The sequence below is a fragment of the Calypte anna genome, chromosome 1 (genome assembly GCF_003957555.1).
Source record: "Calypte anna isolate BGI_N300 chromosome 1, bCalAnn1_v1.p, whole genome shotgun sequence".
Taxonomy (NCBI): domain Eukaryota; kingdom Metazoa; phylum Chordata; class Aves; order Apodiformes; family Trochilidae; genus Calypte; species Calypte anna.
The window spans coordinates 64,758,060-64,775,629 of NC_044244.1; positions in this window are offsets into that span (position 1 = coordinate 64,758,060).

Here is a 17,570-nt window from a genome sequence, read left to right on the forward strand (position 1 = left end):
GAAAGGCTCTTCCCACTACACTACTACCCTGGAGGTGCTGTGTGGTGGCTGGAGTCCTGGAAGAGACCAGCAGCTCGTCGAGCTTCAGGAGCAAGAATGGCTCTTCCCGCTACACAGATAATCACTGTGACACAGGCAGACAGGTATTAATAAAAGATATCTAAAGATGGGTGCAATTCTACTGAACATTGGTAGGTTCTGTGATACTTCCTTTTTCTCTCCAGCTTTATCCCCTCTGTTATGATTTACATGCAAATAAAGTGCAGAAACATCGGCAGCACCCGGAATGTGATCTGTACACTATAAATAGTTTTTAGTCACAACTGCCAGATTAGTTTTTCCATAAACTGGTTCCCATTTTTCACAAACAAGCATGTTAATATTATTTAATATTATTTAAGTTAATATTATTAATTCTCATGACCTTACATAATACTGACACTACATCCATGTGATAGTAACCTCTTTCCAGGGTGATGTCTTTGCCTGATCTTGTCACTAGATGTTTGTGAGGCTGAGTTGCTGATGATGGATTTTTCTTAACAATAAGGAAAAAAACCTAAGAAACTGGAGAAGACATTGCATATGAAATAAGAATGTTAGCTTCAGAAAGCATATGTATTCTACCCAATGCATTTGTCTACCAAAATCCCAAACAACCCACCTACTCACCTACTTAGCTTTTCTGTACTAAATCTTTATATGTAATAATTTCTTCCAAACATGAATTTTTATGCTGCATAAAAAGTAGAAGTTGTGTGCATTTTCTTCTCATTCATACAAAAATAAACTTTTAAGTTCTAAAGGGAGTAATCTTTGGATATTAATAATCATGTAACAAAGTAATCTTAGTATCTCCTTGTTGCTTGAATCTTGTCTTGGTTCAAAGGCAACATTTCTTTAAAAAAAAAATTCTAATTGAAAAGATTAATAAGATCACTGGAAACTGTAGGCTACATTTTATATTTGCTCATGTTTGTGTAATTTCACTGAAAGTAAAGAGAGAAATGTACTGCTTCCATGAGATACAATTGTGCAAGATTTGCCACTTATCTTTCTTTCCTTCTAGTAAAGTCTGGAAAAAAAACAAAAAACAAAAGACAAAACAAAGCTAAAAAAACCCCCACCACTCTGTAAGTGCAAAAAGCAAAAAGCACTTCAGAAAAACAAGTAGTTCCCTGATGAGTATGTCAGCCCAAGGCTGTTGCTGTTAAATCAGCTAGCTCACACCGAAGTCTTTTACTCACTGAGTTCACTAATGTAAGCCTCACTCCTCCCTCTTCAGATACTTATTTTCATAAACTTCTTGGAAATTACTCTGAATGTCACTATCAAGTGCATTTGGAATCACTCGAGATATTGAAAAATAATTTGGGCAGGAAGTTTCCTTAAAGAGACACAGCACACTCACATTTGGTTTATGTACTTTAGAAAAATCAGAGATTGATGCTATAAAATTCAGTCACTGAAAAAACCCTCCAACATTTGTCTTTAAGTTTTAGAAGGCATTCTTTATTGCTTTCAAAGTGGAGAGATAGTTTTCAAAGTCATGCATAACATGAGTGACAACAGACATGACTTATATTGTACTACTAGATGCATATGTATAAAGCTCATTGTAATAAACATCAGATTTCCTGGAACTAATTATAATATTTATCCAGTTTCCTGGAACTAATTGTAATATTTGTTTTCTTACTCAGTGGTCTTCCGGGAAGTTGCCCTGTGATGTGCTTTTGTTAAGGACATGGTGCAACACATGCATGATGTTGGGTGGCAAGTCTAGTTAGTGTTAGCCAATTTCCATTTACAAGGTCTGGGCAGCAGCTTAGTTGAGCCCACATCAATATTCTATTGTTTTGTGTCAGAAAAGAGTCTCCAGGAGTTACACAAGCAGGGCAGGGCTACTATTAAAACAATCTACAGAATACTGACTGATAGTTTTGTTGTTAGTCATTTATCTATGAGGAAAAAGACTTTTACTTCCATACTGTTGTACAATAAAATGTGTGCGTTAAATTTAATAATGTTTTATAGCCATCAAGATGATCCATTCTGCAACTTCTAATTTTCTCAGCTACCTATATGAAATCTTTCTTTTAGGTCAATTTCATATTTTCTGTAGCACTTTACCTTCAAAGCTCTTCATTTAGAAAACAGCAGCAGAAAATTTATGGAAAAAAAGATAGGCTAAGTTCAGATTTCTTATACAGTAGGAAGATAATAAGCCCTCTGCAAAACAAATTAGAACCAGACAGTGTTTAATTTTAAAAAATTTCAAATGGAAAAGCACACATATGACTCTATTCTAGCTATTTTTTGTTACAGAGTTTAAATGAGAAAGAAAATTCAATAAAGATCGTGATCTTCGACCTATTTTCACCAAAGGTTTCATTTTTAATAAATATTTGTTCTGGTCTCTGAATTTATTTGATTTGAGCAGCAACACACAGAACACACATGGAAACTTTCATCTTTCTGGTGAACTAAACATATTCTCTTTGTTTCTCTTTCACTATCATTGACAAAATACTTTTGTGTCCAACTGTGGTATTGTCCTGTGTTCAGAACTTAACAGGCAATTGACAGCTTGATGGCTTTCTTGTCCTCCATATGGGGTTAAACAATTACATGCTTAAGCAAATCCATGCTTAAATGGAGAGAAAATCTTGCTCTGGCTAGCAGGGGTTTCCTACACCTGTTACATTTAATAGATATGTCAGGCACCATCTGTTTAAAAAACTTTTTTTCTCTCCTTGTGCTTTAAACAAGACACAAAAAGCACTCCAGAAGCTCACACAATGCAGAGGTAGAGATACAGGTGTTAATGGCTATCCATTAAGGCCTGGGGCTTCAACATAAAAGCCACATTAGAGCAGAGTAAGATCTAAATCAATAGATCGTTGTGTTTCCTAGATGCTTGCATTATTCAAAAATTACCACAATGAATTAACTTTACCTTATTTGTGATGACCTAAAAGGACGGTGACAAAACACTAATTGCTTTAACATATTGTAATTAAATATTCAGTTGGGAATCGTTGTTGACATGAGCATTTGTTTTAAAGAAGTCTTTGTCGTGGTATCTTCTTTTTAATCTCTTGATCTCTTTATCTCTTTATCTTTTATCTTTATCTCTTTATCTCTTGTCCAATGATAGGACAAGAGGCAAAGGATATCAGCTTGAGCACAGAAGTATCCATATAAACACAAGGAGAAATATTTTTTAGTGTGAGAGACTAGGAGCAGCAAAAAAATGTATAGCATAAAATGGGATTGGATCACCATCCCACCCTGCTTCTTCTCTGCCATGAGAACAATGGGACATCACTGACTTCTTCTTTCTCTCTCTCTTACTTTCTCCATTTTCTCTGGGGGGTTCTTTATTTTCCCTTTCTTTATCTCTTCTCCTCTCTCCTTTCCTTTCCTCTCTTCAAAAAAAAAAATTTTTTCCACAGAAATTTTTAGAGTGGCTATGTGTGGTAAGGCATAGTTGTTCTGAGTTATGCACTCTGTTACTATCCTGATTTAGATCTCTGTTTTGATTTTATTGTAGGTGGGCAACTACCAAGGCTCTGCACAAGTCCTCAGAGCTACCAAAGATGCTGAGTATAACCTGTATCAGTTGTGACAGAGGTTTCCTTTCTCATGAAATATCAGAGTACACGCAATGGAAGTGGCTTACCTGTATCCTGGGCATACACTTCCTAGATATGTTTCATACTAAATTGCTGGCCCAAAGCCCTGTACCACAGTAACTCAGAATGAGAACATTTGATATTTTCTGTTAATTCTGCTGCCAAGAAATTCAAGTTCAAGATCAAACAGACCTAGCAAAAAACATCCTAACTCCAGTATAATGATTAAAGTAATGTCCTCTTCTGAGGTCTATTCCCAGAACTTAGATTGGAAGTTAGGAGGAAGTTCTTCACTGTGAGGGTGGTGAGACACTGGAACAGGTTGCCCAGAGAGGGGGTGGAAGGCCCATCCCTGGAAGATTTTAAGGCCAGGCTGGACACGGTTCTGAACAACCTGATCTAGTGGGAGGTGTCCCTGCCCATGGCAGGGAGGGTTGCAACTAAATGATCTTAAAGGTCCCTTCCAACCCTGAAAATTCTATGATTCTATGACTTTCTCTAACATCATGTTTTCCAAAAACATCAGAGTTCTGTTAGTACCCTATGAAAATAACCACTCAGGACAAAGAGATAGACAACATTCTGCTCAGTCCTGAACAAGTAGTCAGACTACAGGGTTAGTTGAAAAGGATAAAAGCAAGGTGCTGCCTCAAGTTTTGGGGTTTTGTCTGTTTTTTACTTAGGATCGAAACCTAGTACCTTGAAAAGCACAAATTTGTGAGGCTTGGGTGCTGAGAAATGTCTAGCATTTTCTTTCATAGGTAAATGAGAGACCTAGCCCCTTGCTTTGGATGTAATATGTATGTGGCATATAAAATAAATGGCATTTATTGTAGGATGTCTGGATGTTCTCATTACTAGGTGATCAAACCTAGATATATGTGTGTCTCACTCAGGCCCATTAAAACTAACCCAGGAATACTTGCACATCTCTTTAGGTGAAGATTTCCAGATAAACTCTAAATATCAAGTAGGTCATTTTCAGAGGGTCTACCATTATGTGTATTTTCTTTTTTATGTAAATGAACTTTGAGTGATAGACTTCTCAGAAAGCTGTGGTTAGAGGCAAGGGACAAAGAATTTTGTTTCACTTTTATTCTTAGCCATCCAAATTTTTGCAGCAAGCTCTGCAATTATAACCAATTATTTAGGAAACATATAATGATCTTCCTGGGAGAATGTTTCCTGCTTTTCTTCTGCTAGAGGAAGAAAGGAGCAGCACTCACCTCTCTGTTACCCCTACCAAGCTCTAAACTTCCTAATCCACACAACTTCTATAAACCAATAAGCATAAGACAGAAATATATGCATATTGACTACTAGCTAGGCTTTTGGGATTAAAAGTGTCAGTTCCCTCAAAGGAAAATAAATTTATTCAAGAAATGCCAGCAGTCTGTATAATGAAATAAACTAGTATGATGCCAAATAATAAAGCTCAGGTCTACCATTCAAGAATAGATTCCAGTAGTTTAACTATTTGCATGATATTATTTTCTTGACACAAAATATTTTTTGAAAGAGGGAACTGTATAATGGCTGTAGTGAAATGTGATATTTTCAAATAGTACTTAATTTAAACATGAAATTCAGCTGAATATTTATTATCACAAGGCTCAAATTCTAGGGATAATGAAAGTGATATTGTATCGAAATGAGAATAATTCTTAGTAGAAAGAAAAGTATTTATTTAAAACTCCTTGTTTTGCTTGCAACTGCAGCATTCCAACTTTGCAAAATCCCTCAAGCTTCTGACACTCTCATATTTCCTTTCTTCCTGATTTCTTTGTTACCAAGGATTTGGGCAAATACTTTAATCCTAAGAATTCTAGAGGTCATAATACATTGATCTGAGAACCAAGATAGAAAATTTATCTGGATCCTGATTGGTTTTTAATTTTTTCCTTGTGGAAATCTTGAATGTAACCTATGTTTTATACATGTTAAAAACACCAAGGTGTGTTCAAAACTGTGAAGTGTTAGAAGTGTTCTAAAGATATTACTAGATCTTAAGTATATGCAAATTAGTTTTAAAAGATGGAAGAAGTTGTAGGTGACAATTATTTGGTATTTGGTTTCAAAAACTAGTGAAGATGGAAGTATTTAATTTTAGACCACTTCCTGTCTATACATTCACTCTTACTTAAGCATAGACACATATAGCATGTGCGACTGGCTAAATAGAGCTTTAGATAAGCTGAAGCCTAAACTTGTCAGGAATCTCAGAATAGGAGCCATGCAGTCTCTCTATTGATCTCCCCTGTTCTTCTGCACTTAAAATGGCCATTTCATGCTGGTTCATAATTTATACACCACATTGCTGAAGACTCACCTCTGGATAACCAATGTTCTGACCTAGGGTTTTTGGAGCAAAAGAAGAGGATGTTCAAGCAGTTTTAGGTGGGAGTAGGACAGTCTTGAACCAAATGCCCAGTGGAAGAATGATAGGGTCAGAGAAGAGAGAGAGGAGGAATGGTTGAATAGTACATGAAATCCATCTCCGCTGTAATTCATAATACAATTGTAATGAAACAAATGTGTTTGTTTCTAATTAATTCTGTGTCTATAAAAGCTGCTTTTCTGTGCCAGCTTCTCATTCAGTGTATTTTGTCCCCTTATCCTTTCTAATTCTTCTGCATCATCACATGCAAGTCAAACTTGATTTCAAAAAAAGATGGAAAACACCTTCCAAATAAACATTAATAACTGATTTTGTCACTTACCGTTATTTGTACACAGTTACAAATTATAATTTTTAGAGTCTCAAGGATTTGGGTTGCGCAATCAACTTTACACACTGGTGCTATCACTGAATATTTTAGAAGCATTCTGATTGTTAGAAGTACTGGAACATCTTGCAAAGACTAAGCAATCAGTCTAATAGGCAGTGTCTCTCCCTGGTTACCATTATAAAGGTGTATATCTGCTCTGTCTGTATGTTTCAGGCTTCTACTATAGCAAACATTAAGTGAGACAGCAGTCTCAATAAAAATGCAGAACTTTTCTCTCAGGTGTGAGTCCTGCTCCTGAGTCAGCCTCAGTCATCAGGAAAAACATACTGGTTTTCCAGTATACGCTCTTCAGGCTCACTATTCCACTTTAATGATTAGTTTTCCCTGAGTTACAAGACAGTAAATGAGATCAATGTTACCAGGATACTAAAGTACTAAAGCTTAGAACAAGTATGACTTTTTTTTTTTCCTGGAAAAGATCTCCAAGGAGATACGTTTTCTGGTGGCACTGTAGCCTGGATTAAACAGAAATTCATCATTAACTACCTTTCTCTGAATTTTTCTCAGTCCTCCTACCTACAAACCTGCAAAATCTAGTACAGATGACAATTAAGAAGGCACTCAAGATTTTCAGTGGTAAATAATGTATTTATAATACTCAATATATGGGGGGACATGACAAAAAGCTAACTGGAAATCACAGAACATGAATAAAGGGAGGTGTTCTGGTTAACACTTGGCACAATATCTACAAGTCAGAAAAAAAAAAAAAAAAGAAACAGAAAACAAGTACAGAAAGTAAGCCTCTCTCTCTCTTTCTCTCAGTACATCAATGCCTGTAGCCTCTCCTTCAAAGTGCTACCTTTTACAGCTGCTTCAGTTTTGTGTAGATGCATGTCCATGGGTGTGCCCATGGATGGGTCCTCTATTCCTTCCTTGGGTATTCTGATATTCAGTTGCAGCTCATGTGGAATTGTGCTTTTTTGAGCTAGTTGGGTTTTTTTCTTTGCATTTTAGTGTTGTTTTTTTCCACTGCCTGTTTTGGGGGTTATTTGCATTTTCTTAATAATGTACCTGTATATCCTGTGTTGTTGCTTTTCCATAAATAATTTTTATCTAAATTCCTGGGTGTATGAACACACGGGCAATAAATAGAGATAGCAACTTCAAAGCAGAGATTTTAATTGTAAATGAATACATAAAATTTATTATCTCAAGGCTTTAGTGACAGAGTACTTTAATGTTGTGCCCCTATTATCTCACCACCTAAGATATGAATCAGTCCTTGGAAGTGCCTATCTCCATTGTAAATAAAGGTTGCCTAGGGCAAGTAGCCTACAAATGTAAGCATTTCAGTTGTACGCGTAACGTTAAAAGGACTGAATCCTGGATCCAGGCCTCAGTTTATCTCACAGATTAGAATAACATAGATGCCAGTTATTTTGTCTTCATATAATATTTTATCTCTTATCTGAGTAAAGCATGGGTCTGCTGCTATAGGACTAATGTCAGCCCACAAAATCACGATGCATCTGCCTTGGCTCTTGTCCAAGGTAAATGAAATTCATGCTAGAAGGTTTGAATTACTATTAAAGTTCACTGAGAAGAATTCTTTTCATGGTTGCTGACTGAGGCTGATAAAGAAGGTAACCATGTTCTGTTAACTTTGTAAATAGCTATGGATGTAGACATCATATTATCAACTTCAAGAAGAAAGATTTTATCTTAGTGTCTTTTCTGATTTTATAAATTCAAATTAGCTGAATTATCAGCTAACATTTCCAGGAAGAAAAAAAAACTAAAAATTTAAAAAAAAAAAAAAAAAAAAAAAAAAAAAAAAAAAAAAAAAAGAGAAGGGAAGGGAAGGGAAGAGAAGGGAAGGGAATTTTATATTTATATTTATACTAATATATAAAAAGCATAGCACCTCCAAAATTAATATTATTAGTTACTCATAAGTTTCTTTCAATCTCTGGTAACATGCTCTCTAATGCTAAGACAGAAAGAATGTACTTTTTGAGTAGTGTGTACCTCTAAAGAAGGCTACTGCCAGTCTATTTAGGGCTTTACAGAAAGTCATCACTATGTTGAATGATGTCACTAAAGGAATGGGAAGTTGTTAAAGAAACTGAAGCACTGAGTTCACCTGCTTCTACTAGGTGAACGAGTAGAATGCTGTATTGTACATCATCAAAAGACTGAGCTGCCTGTACAGGAAAGACCAGTACAGGCCATATTACAGCAGATTACCCTGAAGTGAGCATGATGTGAATCACTGTAGCAGCATGCTTTGGAAAGGACAATGTCTGTCACCCTTCACATCAACTTACCACAGTCAAATGAAGACCAGAGTTGATGGATGCAGAAAAACTTTAAGCTGTCACAAGACCCAAAGCAATTATATCACGGCCCCCAATTATCCCTCCTGTACAATCAAGTACTCTCTGTAATGAAAAAAAACCCCAAACCAAAACCAACCAAAACCTAACAATTCTGCATATTTACATGGAGGGAAAAATAGGTAGATGACATACTATCTCAGCTGAGAAAGAAAGGGTAATTCCTCTGTTTCAGAGACAGAATACATAAACCTGTGCATTATAATAATGCAGGTGATATCACAACCAGAGAAGACTCACAGACTTTCTTACTGCTGTATTTTATTTATACATAACTACTTACACACATTTGGCAGCTGTTTAGAACAGATGGAGTCCTGTAGATCTCCAGGGGCCTGTAGAAACCCAGATGAAATACATATTACCATCCTTAAAATAATCTATCAAAGAAATAAAGTATGGAAGAAAACTCTTACCCACATGTTGAAACTGAACCATAGCTCCAAAATAAGATATCAGTGCCTTGGGGTCAGATAAAGAACAGCGTTATAATTAACACGTGGTCAGTTGCATAATCAAAAATGTTACTAAAGATTCTGAGCAACAACCACATCATAAAACTGATAATCTGGAAATTGAAGGCATCAAGATTATTTTTGAAACTGTATTTTGAAAACTGGATTCTTAAAACTGTCTATGACAGAAAAGATTTTTATAGAGAATAGGAAATTAATCTAACATACACTCACTTTTTTACTCACCCAGGAGAAAAAATAACCTAATACCTTCAAGAAGGATTGATTCTCAGGAAAAACAAAATCATACTAGGAAACACTGACACTGCTGACTTTTAGCATGCACTTTATTCTCTCTATCCAGTCTCAAAAATTCAATCTCATAGCTTATTTTGTTTCACAAATCTGACTGCATGAATCCAAAATAAAGTGGCTTTCTAGTTCAAGGAAACCTCTAAAGTAAATTATAATGTCTGCACAGAAATACAAATTTGCATAACAAAGTACTATTTTGCTATAATCCTAGATAAAAAGGTATTTTTTTCTTGGAAGATGGTTCAGAAAGTTAAAATGTCAAAAGTAATCAGACATTGATTCATTTGAGTTTAGTAACTGCATGCAAACACATTCCAGAGAAAATTTCTAATTGAGCAAAATGGAGCAGCATTATGGAAAGACAAACCATAGCAGACAAATAGACCATAGCTTCTAGAAAAGTAACTAATGGTAGAATAAATGTTCTCAAGATGTCAGTAAATGTACTTAAGAGGATTCTAAAGGCTTCTAGATAGTTTTAAAGATTAGGTTTTGTAAGTTAGGTATCATAATCTGTCCTCTGTGTCATTTAAAAGTGTTGCTTTCCAAGTATATTTGTCTACTTTATATAAAAATCTCTTCCAGATTTCTATGAAGAAAACTTCTATTAAGTATGCAAGGTGGGAACAATGCAGTTTTACTGTGTTTTGTTTAGCTTACTCCACTCTTCAAATTTGTTTCAATTAATGTGATCAAATATTTAATTCTGTGGTGCATTTCTACCACTTAATTATTCTTTTACTAGTCTTTAAACATTTGTAACTTGATTCAGTTGTTTCCCCAGAAATATACCACCTAAGACTCCTGAGGATATCCAGAGACTTCATATAAAAATGGAAATTATGTCAGATGTATCCACTTCCTTTAACACTACTTGCTCCAGGACCTGATTTGGAGATACAGGTTTAATTTCTCCGTTTGCCTAGGAGATTTTGCATGACCTTGAAAGAAGTTCCTTCCTCCTATTCCTTAATTCCTCATGGACTGAGGAGAAGAAAACAGTGTTTTTTCATAATCTGTCTTGTATGGCTGCATTCACAAAAGCATTTAGATGTGAACTCTTCATATATATTTCAGTAAAATGTTGAGTGTTCAATATGAAACTAAGCACCCTTAAGTCAGGACTTAGAGCAGCTCTGATGTTAATTCACACGTACTATATCGCATGATAGTTGTGAAAAGCCTTAGTTCACTCTTCTACTCTTTCCTCTTCCAGAAATCAATCTTCTGGGAGCCAGGCTGCTGTATTTATACAGTGCTTGTGATCTTGACAAGGAACACCATAAACAAAGAAATCATAAATCATAGTAGGAAAGCTAAATTCTAGCCATCAATTCACAGGTTTATGAAATAAATAGAAGACATGAGAAGATTATAAGCCTAGCAGAAAGCAAAATGAATACAGACTTACTTTCAAAAAGCTCTTTTAACCTGTTACCAGAGACTAACACACTTTTTACATATGGGATGCAGTCAGCTAAGCGGTTGTAGGGAACATTGCTTGCTTCTGCTAGGGACAGCAAATGGGTACACTTTGACCCAGCTGACCCTGACTCACTCTAGTCCAAAGTAGTTACCTAGCTCATTGTCTAAGTTAAGTAGGATGCATTACTCCCTGGAGTGCCCAGTCTGCTCTACTGTTCCAAAAAAATGAGCCCATATCTAGTATAAACCATGCACTTAACTCTAAGTCTCTGAAGAAAAGATGTGTTATTTTTTTACCCTTGTGATCCCCGGTGGTTTTCTGACAGGGTTTGCACTGCGAAGGTGCTGTGCCTGACACAACAATCTAGACAGTGCTTTTGTCTTCCCAGCCTTCCAGTGTTAAGTGGGGATGTATTAAATAATGTATTTACATTATTTAATATTATTACCTTATTTTTGAAATAAGGATTTAAACTCTTTTTTCAAAAACCAGTTTAGTTAGCTATCTATCTACTAACAAAAGACAAACTATTAAAAGCAGGGAAATTAATAGATGCCATCACAAACTATCCACTGCTACCTCAGGAATTAATGCATATATCTCATCAAGTGTAATGAAATGCACATTTCATTGCAACACAATGACCTTACCACTGACCCACAGAAAGGTGGGTGTTATTAGATGGAGGTTTTGTTATCTTGATGTCAGTAGCAGAATATTTTCTTTAGAGAAAAACTGTTGCACTGACAAGACTAGCAGGTAATAGTCTATTGACAGTGTCTTAGGTTACTGCAGTGGTGTTTTGGAAGAAGGGGGGGCCATAGGGGTGGCTCCTGTGAGAAGATGCTGGAAGCACCCCTGGTTCCTACCCCTGCCCTGTCTCTGCTCAAAGCAGGTATGGGGAGCTGGATGCACCTCTGTGAGTAACATATTCAAGAAAGCAAAAAGGAAACACTAAAAATATAAGAAAAGGACCTACAGAGATGAGTAGAGGATTATGTGAGAGAAAAGACACCAAGGTCAGTGAAGAAGAAGGGGAAAGGTGCCTGCACAGATTTGCCCACAGCCCATAGTGAGATGGCAGCTGTGCCCCTGCAGCCTATGGGGGAGCACAGTGGAGCATTCCTTGAAAGACCAAGTTGGAGCAGCCGCTGAAGGACCACAGTGGGGTAAATGTGGATTTGTAGCCTCTGAAGTGTCACAGGTGGACAGACATGAAGCAGCAGCCTGTGCAGGATCACAGAGAGGGGCAGATGTGGATGTGCGGTCATGGGGCACCCTGTGCCAGAGGACGTGACTGCTCCCGCAGCAGCCATGACTCTGTACAGCCCAGGCTGGAGCAGTCTGTGCCTGAGAGACTGCACCTGTGTGCCAGGGGTTCCCGAAGGACTCTCCCATGAGAGGGACCCCACGTTGAAGTGAAGGAAGAATGTGAGGAATCCTCCTCCTGAGGAGGAAAACAGAAGAAACAGCATGTGGGGAACTGACCCTAAAACCCCCCTGCCTCTCCCCTGTTCCTTGAGGGGAGGCAGCAGGGAAAGGGTCCGGACCTGGGGAAAAGGGAGGGTTGGGGGGGGAAGGCATTAAGATCTGGTCGTGTTTTCTCTTTCTCCTTTTAGATTAAATTTGTTCTTTTTCTTCCCATGTTGAACCTGTCTGATTTTTGCCTGTTACCATAATTGGAGAATGCAAAGCTCCCTATCCTTGTTTCGATTAATGAGCCTTGAGGTGGATTTTCTCCTCCCTGTCATACAGTGAGGGTGGGGGGTGAGCAAGTAGAGGCCTGGTTGATATTGGCTGGGCCTAAATTTTGACAGACAGTAAAATGCCATGGCTAGATACTTGTACATTAAGAAACAGTGCATATAATCAAGCAAGGGCAGGAGAAAGGTTCCACTTAACCTAAGATTTATGGATGGATTCTGCCTACTGGCTTTAATTGTCTCACATAGATGCTACAATCAATACAGGAAATGTCCTTGCCTGGTTCTAGCAAAATTACTGTTATTACCTTAATTACCTGCCCATTGTGCCTACACTCAGAATACAGTATACAGAATACAGAAATAAATTTAAAGAGTAGAAATCCTGCAGTGAGAATCAGAGTAGGATCATCTATTTTGCCTTGTAATCAAACTCTTTCCAGCCAAGCCCTTCATGCAGTTGTCCCGGCTGGTCTGCCAGAGATGAGCACTCACAGACCTTGATTGCTCTGAGTGCATGCAACTCCTGGCCACAGGCAGGTTGCCAAAACCCTTCTGTAGGGCCCCTGGCTAGTTCACTGCAACTGCTTTCCTCCTCCGCTTTTGGGAGAAACAATGGCACCAGTTTTATTAACTTTAAAATATTACCATTGTGCAAGTGGTAATTCTAGCACTGCAAGGTCTAGGTCAGTGCATTTACGTGAGAGCCATAAGACATTTCTGAAAGTCCTGGGCACCTCTGCAGGGAAAGCAATGTTAGAATCAGATGCTTAGACTCAAAAACATATTCTGATAAACAGTCTGTGTAATTACATTTTGCTTTTATTTTTCATAAGAGCTGTACTGTATTCACTGCACAGTTACTAGTAAACATAATATTTTACATATTTATTTTATCTTGGTTTACAGTTGAAGCTGTTGTCTTGCAATAAACTCTCTCTGTTAAGAGTAATACAGCAGCACTGAAGCTAGTAGAAATACCTGAAGCTTAACATAATTTGGGAACATTGTGCTTGCTTATGTGCACAGAAAACCAGGTCATACTTGTGTGTTTATTTGTTACGCAGCACCAACTTTAGATTATTCTTTACTTTTCTCTTATTTTCTCTAAACATCTTGGGATTTTAAAATCTATGACAAATGCTGAACTCACTGCTTTGTCTAGTAACAATAGGAGACTTTAATGTGTTTGTTTATGTATCTGGCATTTTAGATAAACATACAGTGTTTTTTTTTCTTTATTATTTTATTTATACAGATAAAAGTTGCCATGTATTTTTATTATAAATATTACCTGCGTTATGGCAGCACTTGAAGTTGCATTAATGACATGAAAGCCTTCTAGTCTTAGATGCTGTCTAAACATGCTAAAATAGACTCCCTACTCCAAGAGTAACCTTACAACCTAAAGTCAGGAGGATAAGAGATGTTTCCTATTGATTAGATAGTGTTGTTTTGTTTCAGTAGTGTTCCCTATCTATGTATTACAGAGTATAGTTGAAATGTCTTGGCCTTTGCATTCTTATTTGTCCTCTGTTTTGTATTTTTATTACAAGTTATCAATAGGGAGATGTGGCATGAGGCGTAGGAAAATCTAGGTGTGAGTTAATAGTACTCTTGTATGCATCTGAGTACTAGAGGAGTGAGAGGAAGAAGGAAGGGAGGAAATGACAGAGAGGGAATATGAGGAACAGAGACAGAAGAAGAAGGAAGACATTTTGCTGAAGTACTGTTTGGTCAGTGCCAGCACACAATTTTCATGGCAGTGAGAAAAGTTAAGGAAAACATCTCCCTAGACGTACTGAAACTGTTGCTGACAGTGTGCAGTATGTCAACCCCATCGCCATCACAATCTTATATTTTTCACAATCCAGCCTTGATGAGACTCCTGTATCTTTTCTTTTACTCATCTCTAGACTTCACTTTTACCTACCTTTGTGTCTGTATTATTTATAGTATGTTCTATTAAACATCTCTTCTCACAGAGCTTCTGGACTCTTCCATCATTTCAATCCCATTTCTTCACAGTTCTCATCCAAATTATGACAGTGTTGCTTTTGTTGCTTCTTCATTTCTGAATTTTAATAACTAAACCCTGATTCTGATCTCATGTCTACACAAAAACAGGTGATGTGACCAGGAAGGTCCAAGACCAGGAAGGTTCTGGTCAATCTGTTTTTTCTCTTCCTACTAATCCAACTGTTACCTCTGGCAAAAGTTTGGGATCTGTTCTCACAACTTTAAAAGAATATAAAAAAATCACCATACTTAAATGAAAGTTTGTTATTTTTGATACTGGTTCAGCAAAGTCCTTGCACCCTGCCTAACATTTAGCCTGAGCATAAATCTCATTAAAATCAAACATGGGCTTAGGGCCCTCAAATAGGATTTCTTGGCAACAGACATCTGTAACTAGTTAGAAATATTTAACCATCCATAACTATCTTTCTGCAACTGTGCTCCTGCTTCTATTTATGCATTATCAATCTTCATTCCTGTTTCTTTTTGCCTCAATGGAAATTGCTTTGATTCTTGAAAACTTATTCCAATTTACATATACGCCCTTCCTCCTTTCGGTGCATGTAGAAATAATTTTATCAGCAAGCCTCATTGAAAATAAAACCAAATTCACCTCTTCTGTCACAGTGACTTTGAGCCTTCTTTCCTCTGTCATTTGTGAATTTTTACCTTAGAAATTCCACATGCCCCCTGTGGGAGGTGTGGGTAGTACACTTTTTTTACTTTTTCCATTTCAGGTGATTCAGAAAGATATTCTGTGGATCCCACTAAGGGATTCAACCTCCAAATTGCAAGTTTTCAAATCATGACAAGCTTTTGACAATACTTGTTTGCAGTAGTTTTTCAACCTCTTTTTTATCTAGATTTCTTCTTACTGAAATCAGCCATTCTCTCAGGCATGTTAAACTCTCTCCAGTAATATTTTCTCTGCACCAGATTTTGCTTATAAAGCTCTCATTTTTAAAATATTTTTTCTTATTTTAATTCTTTCTTGATGTTATACCAAAAAAACTGTATTCCATACCTAGTACTGCATGTCTATCTCCAAAAGGGATTACTAACTCCAGTGACTCAGTTTAACACAGTTTACTTCAGCCTGTATGAATTCTGTAAAATCTGTTTACACTAAAGCTACAGATGAATTTTCAGGTACCTCTTCTATTTGAAACCCTTCCTCCTATTCTATCACTATTCACAACTGAACTCAGGTTAATGGCACATCTGAATTTCAGGGCAGGCATTGTCAACTAGGGGATGTGCTTTGAGGAGTTTTTCAAGGTGACTGATGACAGATTTCACACTGAGGAGGATCAGGGGTTAAGAGGTATAGCTTGTGGTTGCAATTCAGATCCATGGCTTTGGCTGCAGGACAGTTTTCCTTCTTTGACTTCTAGAGTTTCCAACTTGGCCTCTCATGCACACATGGTGAGTTGGCATGATAGGATAGTGAGATGTTTGTGTTAATGAAGGTGCAATAAGACCATTCACCCAAATGTTTAAGAATAAAGAAAACACACAGTCCGAAAAGGACTTTGTTTTTTATTTTTTTTTAATCACTTGGGCTTAGATCCTTGAAAGTACTTAGCATCCCTATTTTCAATTAAATCGCTCCACAAGATGAATGGCTGTTACATATGTATATACCATTTAATTCTGGACCTTCTATCTTTGGGAGGCCTTCTTGCTAGCCTTCAGAGCACCCAGTGAAATTAATGAAAAAATTATCATCAACCATTCTGAGTCAGTGCTGAAATGAAGAACCTCAGATTTCCCAGTTGCATGGTATTAGAAAGAAGTGAATTCCTTTCATCTAAATATAGTTCTCACTCCAGCATCTTCATATGTTAAATTCAGAGGCTTAACTCCACCACTGGTATCAGTGAGATGTTTTTCTCAAGGCCCTTTCAGAAAAAGCCATCAGAAATTGTTGCTAAATGCCGTTTTCAGTATCAGCAATGCAGCTTCTGTCCACTGCAGATTAAAAGCCTCTTTCAAGCACCACGTTGAATTAAATAAATCACAGCAGCACTCCAGCTACTCCATAATCTCTACTGGAATGATTTTCTGGCACATTTAGACTACAGGCATACTCCTATCAGCACCACAGAAGTGAGAAGACTGAAACCTCTTTGCTACAACAAGACTCCTGAGGAGAATGAAAGTTTTAAAATTCTAGCAGTCACTTAATGGATTACAAAAATATTGTGGTAGGGATATTTTCCTTTTAGGACTAGGCAAATTCAGGTTGGTACCTGTCATGTTTTTACCCCAGTCAGCAACTAACCCACATACAGCTGCTTGCTCACCTATGCCCAGTGGGATGAGGCAGGAAATCATAAGGGTGGAAGTGAGGAAACTTGTGGTTTAAGGTAAAGATAGTTTAATAGGGAAAGCAGAAGCCATCCATGAAAGGAAAGCAAAACAAGGAATTCATTCACTACTTGGAGTGTCCATTGGTAAGTTCTGGTCAGCTGTCCCAGCTGTGTTCCCTTACAACTTTTTGTGCACTCCTACCAGCCTACTTGCTGGTAGAGTGGCATGAGAAGCAGAAAAGAAGTAAGAACTGCTCATCAATAACAGACAACTTCCGTTTATTATTTAGCAAAAATCAAAAACACCGCTCTGTACAAGTGACTATGAAGAAAATTAACTATATCCCAGCCAAAAGCAGCACATCTATAAAACAAACATTTTTCTTGGTATTATTTGTTCACTATTGCTCAGTCTTACTTAAATATCTCTTCTCCAGGGAACATGTTGTTCAAAAAATCTAAAGTAATAATTCTTATAAATAATACAACTACAGTATATCAGTATATTTCAGTTTTTAATTCCGAAAAAGAATTGTGATAGCCGTATGCCTTAAGTATTAGAAAGCAAGAAGCA